This window comes from Anopheles marshallii (genome assembly GCF_943734725.1).
Source record: "Anopheles marshallii chromosome X unlocalized genomic scaffold, idAnoMarsDA_429_01 X_unloc_14, whole genome shotgun sequence".
Taxonomy (NCBI): domain Eukaryota; kingdom Metazoa; phylum Arthropoda; class Insecta; order Diptera; family Culicidae; genus Anopheles; species Anopheles marshallii.
The window spans coordinates 393,398-400,077 of NW_026525713.1; positions in this window are offsets into that span (position 1 = coordinate 393,398).

Here is a 6,680-nt window from a genome sequence, read left to right on the forward strand (position 1 = left end):
AAGTGAAATCCAAAATCGATTTCGGAAACTTATTGGCAAACCAAAATTTCATTGTCACTAGTCAAACTCGTATGCAAGTTGCTTTTTAAAACTCGACTTTGACAAATCATTTTTTCAGAGACCAACCAAACCATCATTTTTGAGTCCCCAAAATAATGAAAAGTGAAATCCAAAATCGATTTCGGAAACTTTTTGGCAAACCAAAATTTCATTGTCACTAGTCAAACTTGTATGCAAGTTGCCTTTTAAAACTCGACTTTGACAAATCATTTTTTCAGAGACCAACCAAAACATCATTTTTGAGCCCCCAAAATAATGAAAAGTGAAATCCAAAATCGATTTCGAAAACTTTTTGGCAATCCAAAATTTCATTGTCACTAGTCAAACTTGTATGCAAGTTGCCTTTTAAAACTCGACTTTGACAAATCATTTTTTCAGAGACCAACCAAAACATCATTTTTAAGCCCCCAAAATAATGAAAAGTGAAATCCAAAATCGATTTCGGAAACTTTTTGGCAAACCAAAATTTCATTGTCACTAGTCAAACTTGTATGCAAGTTGCCTTTTAAAACTCGACTTTGACAAATCACTTTTTCAGAGACCAACCAAAACATCATTTTTGAGCCCCCAAAATAATGAAAAGTGAAATCCAAAATCGATTTCGGAAACTTATTGGCAAACCAAAATTTCATTGTCACTAGTCAAACTCGTATGCAAGTTGCTTTTTAAAACTCGACTTTGACAAATCATTTTTTCAGAGACCAACCAAACCATCATTTTTGAGCCCCCAAAATAATGAAAAGTGAAATCCAAAATCGATTTCGAAAACTTTTTGGCAATCCAAAATTTCATTGTCACTAGTCAAACTTGTATGCAAGTTGCTTTTTAAAACTCGACTTTGACAAATCATTTTTTCAGAGACCAACCAAACCATCATTTTTGAGTCCCCAAAATAATGAAAAGTGAAATCCAAAATCGATTTCGGAAACTTATTGGCAAACCAAAATTTCATTGTCACTAGTCAAACTCGTATGCAAGTTGCTTTTTAAAACTCGACTTTGACAAATCATTTTTTCAGAGACCAACCAAAACATCATTTTTGAGCCCCCAAAATAATGAAAAGTGAAATCCAAAATCGATTTCGGAAACTTATTGGCAAACCAAAATTTCATTGTCACTAGTCAAACTCGTATGCAAGTTGCTTTTTAAAACTCGACTTTGACAAATCATTTTTTCAGAGACCAACCAAACCATCATTTTTGAGTCCCCAAAATAATGAAAAGTGAAATCCAAAATCGATTTCGGAAACTTATTGGCAAACCAAAATTTCATTGTCACTAGTCAAACTCGTATGCAAGTTGCTTTTTAAAACTCGACTTTGACAAATCATTTTTTCAGAGACCAACCAAACCATCATTTTTGAGTCCCCAAAATAATGAAAAGTGAAATCCAAAATCGATTTCGGAAACTTATTGGCAAACCAAAATTTCATTGTCACTAGTCAAACTCGTATGCAAGTTGCTCTTTAAAACTCGACTTTGACAAATCATTTTTTCAGAGACCAACCAAAACATCATTTTTGAGCCCCCAAAATAATGAAAAGTGAAATCCAAAATCGATTTCGGAAACTTATTGGCAAACCAAAATTTCATTGTCACTAGTCAAACTCGTATGCAAGTTGCCTTTTAAAACTCGACTTTGACAAATCATTTTTTCAGAGACCAACCAAAACATCATTTTTGAGCCCCCAAAATAATGAAAAGTGAAATCCAAAATCGATTTCGGAAACTTTTTGGCAAACCAAAATTTCATTGTCACTAGTCAAACTCGTATGCAAGTTGCTTTTTAAAACTCGACTTTGACAAATCATTTTTTCAGAGACCAACCAAACCATCATTTTTGAGTCCCCAAAATAATGAAAAGTGAAATCCAAAATCGATTTCGGAAACTTATTGGCAAACCAAAATTTCATTGTCACTAGTCAAACTCGTATGCAAGTTGCTCTTTAAAACTCGACTTTGACAAATCATTTTTTCAGAGACCAACCAAAACATCATTTTTGAGTCCCCAAAATAATGAAAAGTGAAATCCAAAATCGATTTCGGAAACTTTTTGGCAATCCAAAATTTCATTGTCACTAGTCAAACTCGTATGCAAGTTGCTTTTTAAAACTCGACTTTGACAAATCATTTTTTCAGAGACCAACCAAACCATCATTTTTGAGTCCCCAAAATAATGAAAAGTGAAATCCAAAATCGATTTCGGAAACTTATTGGCAAACCAAAATTTCATTGTCACTAGTCAAACTCGTATGCAAGTTGCTTTTTAAAACTCGACTTTGACAAATCATTTTTTCAGAGACCAACCAAACCATCATTTTTGAGTCCCCAAAATAATGAAAAGTGAAATCCAAAATCGATTTCGGAAACTTATTGGCAAACCAAAATTTCATTGTCACTAGTCAAACTCGTATGCAAGTTGCTCTTTAAAACTCGACTTTGACAAATCATTTTTTCAGAGACCAACCAAAACATCATTTTTGAGTCCCCAAAATAATGAAAAGTGAAATCCAAAATCGATTTCGGAAACTTTTTGGCAATCCAAAATTTCATTGTCACTAGTCAAACTTGTATGCAAGTTGCCTTTTAAAACTCGACTTTGACAAATCATTTTTTCAGAGACCAACCAAACCATCATTTTTGAGTCCCCAAAATAATGAAAAATGCAATCCAAAATCGATTTCGGAAACTTATTGGCAAACCAAAATTTCATTGTCACTAGTCAAACTCGTATGCAAGTTGCTTTTTAAAACTCGACTTTGACAAATCATTTTTTCAGAGACCAACCAAACCATCATTTTTGAGTCCCCAAAATAATGAAAAGTGAAATCCAAAATCGATTTCGGAAACTTATTGGCAAACCAAAATTTCATTGTCACTAGTCAAACTCGTATGCAAGTTGCTTTTTAAAACTCGACTTTGACAAATCATTTTTTCAGAGACCAACCAAACCATCATTTTTGAGTCCCCAAAATAATGAAAAATGCAATCCAAAATCGATTTCGGAAACTTATTGGCAAACCAAAATTTCATTGTCACTAGTCAAACTCGTATGCAAGTTGCTTTTTAAAACTCGACTTTGACAAATCATTTTTTCAGAGACCAACCAAACCATCATTTTTGAGTCCCCAAAATAATGAAAAGTGAAATCCAAAATCGATTTCGGAAACTTATTGGCAAACCAAAATTTCATTGTCACTAGTCAAACTCGTATGCAAGTTGCTTTTTAAAACTCGACTTTGACAAATCATTTTTTCAGAGACCAACCAAACCATCATTTTTGAGTCCCCAAAATAATGAAAAGTGAAATCCAAAATCGATTTCGGAAACTTATTGGCAAACCAAAATTTCATTGTCACTAGTCAAACTCGTATGCAAGTTGCTCTTTAAAACTCGACTTTGACAAATCATTTTTTCAGAGACCAACCAAAACATCATTTTTGAGTCCCCAAAATAATGAAAAGTGAAATCCAAAATCGATTTCGGAAACTTATTGGCAAACCAAAATTTCATTGTCACTAGTCAAACTCGTATGCAAGTTGCTTTTTAAAACTCGACTTTGACAAATCATTTTTTCAGAGACCAACCAAACCATCATTTTTGAGTCCCCAAAATAATGAAAAGTGAAATCCAAAATCGATTTCGGAAACTTATTGGCAAACCAAAATTTCATTGTCACTAGTCAAACTCGTATGCAAGTTGCTCTTTAAAACTCGACTTTGACAAATCATTTTTTCAGAGACCAACCAAAACATCATTTTTGAGTCCCCAAAATAATGAAAAATGCAATCCAAAATCGATTTCGGAAACTTTTTGGCAAACCAAAATTTCATTGTCACTAGTCAAACTTGTATGCAAGTTGCCTTTTAAAACTCGACTTTGACAAATCATTTTTTCAGAGACCAACCAAACCATCATTTTTGAGTCCCCAAAATAATGAAAAATGCAATCCAAAATCGATTTCGGAAACTTTTTGGCAAACCAAAATTTCATTGTCACTAGTCAAACTTGTATGCAAGTTGCCTTTTAAAACTCGACTTTGACAAATCATTTTTTCAGAGACCAACCAAAACATCATTTTTGAGCCCCCAAAATAATGAAAAGTGAAATCCAAAATCGATTTCGGAAACTTTTTGGCAAACCAAAATTTCATTGTCACTAGTCAAACTCGTATGCAAGTTGCTTTTTAAAACTCGACTTTGACAAATCATTTTTTCAGAGACCAACCAAACCATCATTTTTGAGTCCCCAAAATAATGAAAAGTGAAATCCAAAATCGATTTCGGAAACTTATTGGCAAACCAAAATTTCATTGTCACTAGTCAAACTCGTATGCAAGTTGCTTTTTAAAACTCGACTTTGACAAATCATTTTTTCAGAGACCAACCAAACCATCATTTTTGAGTCCCCAAAATAATGAAAAGTGAAATCCAAAATCGATTTCGGAAACTTTTTGGCAAACCAAAATTTCATTGTCACTAGTCAAACTTGTATGCAAGTTGCCTTTTAAAACTCGACTTTGACAAATCATTTTTTCAGAGACCAACCAAACCATCATTTTTGAGTCCCCAAAATAATGAAAAGTGAAATCCAAAATCGATTTCGGAAACTTTTTGGCAAACCAAAATTTCATTGTCACTAGTCAAACTTGTATGCAAGTTGCCTTTTAAAACTCGACTTTGACAAATCATTTTTTCAGAGACCAACCAAACCATCATTTTTGAGTCCCCAAAATAATGAAAAATGCAATCCAAAATCGATTTCGGAAACTTTTTGGCAAACCAAAATTTCATTGTCACTAGTCAAACTTGTATGCAAGTTGCCTTTTAAAACTCGACTTTGACCAATAGTTTTTTCAGAGACCAACCACAACATCATTTTTGAGCCCCCAAAATAATGAAAAGTGGAATCCAAGATCGATTTCAGAAACTATTATGCAAACCAGAATTTCATTGTTACTAGTCAAACTTGTATGCAAGTTGCCTTTTAAAACTCGACTTTGACAAATCATTTTTTCAGAGACCAACCAAAACATCATTTTTAAGCCCCCAAAATAATGAAAAGTGAAATCCAAAATCGATTTCGGAAACTTTTTGGCAAACCAAAATTTCATTGTCACTAGTCAAACTTGTATGCAAGTTGCCTTTTAAAACTCGACTTTGACAAATCATTTTTTCAGAGACCAACCAAAACATCATTTTTAAGCCCCCAAAATAATGAAAAGTGAAATCCAAAATCGATTTCGGAAACTTTTTGGCAATCCAAAATTTCATTGTCACTAGTCAAACTTGTATGCAAGTTGCCTTTTCAAACTCGACTTTGACAAATCATTTTTTCAGAGACCAACCACAACATCATTTTTGAGCCCCCAAAATAATGAAAAGTGAAATCCAAAAACGATTTCGGAAACTTTTTGGCAATCCAAAATTTCATTGTCACTAGTCAAACTTGTATGCAAGTTGCCTTTTAAAACTCGACTTTGACATATCATTTTTTCAGAGACCAACCAAAACATCATTTTTGAGCCCCCAAAATAATGAAAAGTGAAATCCAAAAACGATTTCGGAAACTTTTTGGCAATCCAAAATTTCATTGTCACTAGTCAAACTTGTATGCAAGTTGCCTTTTAAAACTCGACTTTGACAAATCATTTTTTCAGAGACCAACCAAAACATCATTTTTGAGCCCCCAAAATAATGAAAAGGGAAATCCAAAATCGATTTCGGAAACTTTTTGGCAAACCAAAATTTCATTGTCACTAGTCAAACTTGTATGCAAGTTGCCTTTTAAAATTCGACTTTGACAAATCATTTTTTCAGAGACCAACCAAAACATCATTTTTGAGCCCCCAAAATAATGAAAAGTTCGATCCAAAATCGATTTCGGAAACTTTTTGGCAAACCAAAATTTCAATGTAACTAGTCAAACTTGTATGCAAGTTGCCTTTTAAAACTCGACTTTGACAAATCATTTTTTCAGAGACCAACCAAAACATCATTTTTAAGCCCCCAAAATAATAAAAAGTGAAATCCAAAATCGATTTCGGAAACTTTTTGGCAAACCAAAATTTCATTGTCACTAGTCAAACTTGTATGCAAGTTGCCTTTTAAAACTCGACTTTGACAAATCATTTTTTCAGAGACCAACCAAAACATCATTTTTGAGCCCCCAAAATAATGAAAAGTGAAATCCAAAATCGATTTCGGAAACTTTTTGGCAAACCAAAATTTCATTGTCACTAGTCAAACTTGTATGCAAGTTGCCTTTTAAAACTCGACTTTGACAAATCATTTTTTCAGAGACCAACCAAAACATCATTTTTGAGCCCCCAAAATAATGAAGAGTGAAATCCAAAATCGATTTCGGAAACTTTTTGGCAAACCAAAATTTCATTGTCACTAGTCAAACTTGTATGCAAGTTGCCTTTTAAAACTCGACTTTGACAAATCATTTTTTCAGAGACCAACCAAAACATCATTTTTGAGCCCCCAAAATAATGAAAAGTGAAATCCAAAATCATTTTCGGAAACTTTTTGGCAAACCAAAATTTCATTGTCACTAGTCAAACTTGTATGCAAGTTGCCTTTTAAAACTCGACTTTGACAAATCATTTTTTCAGAG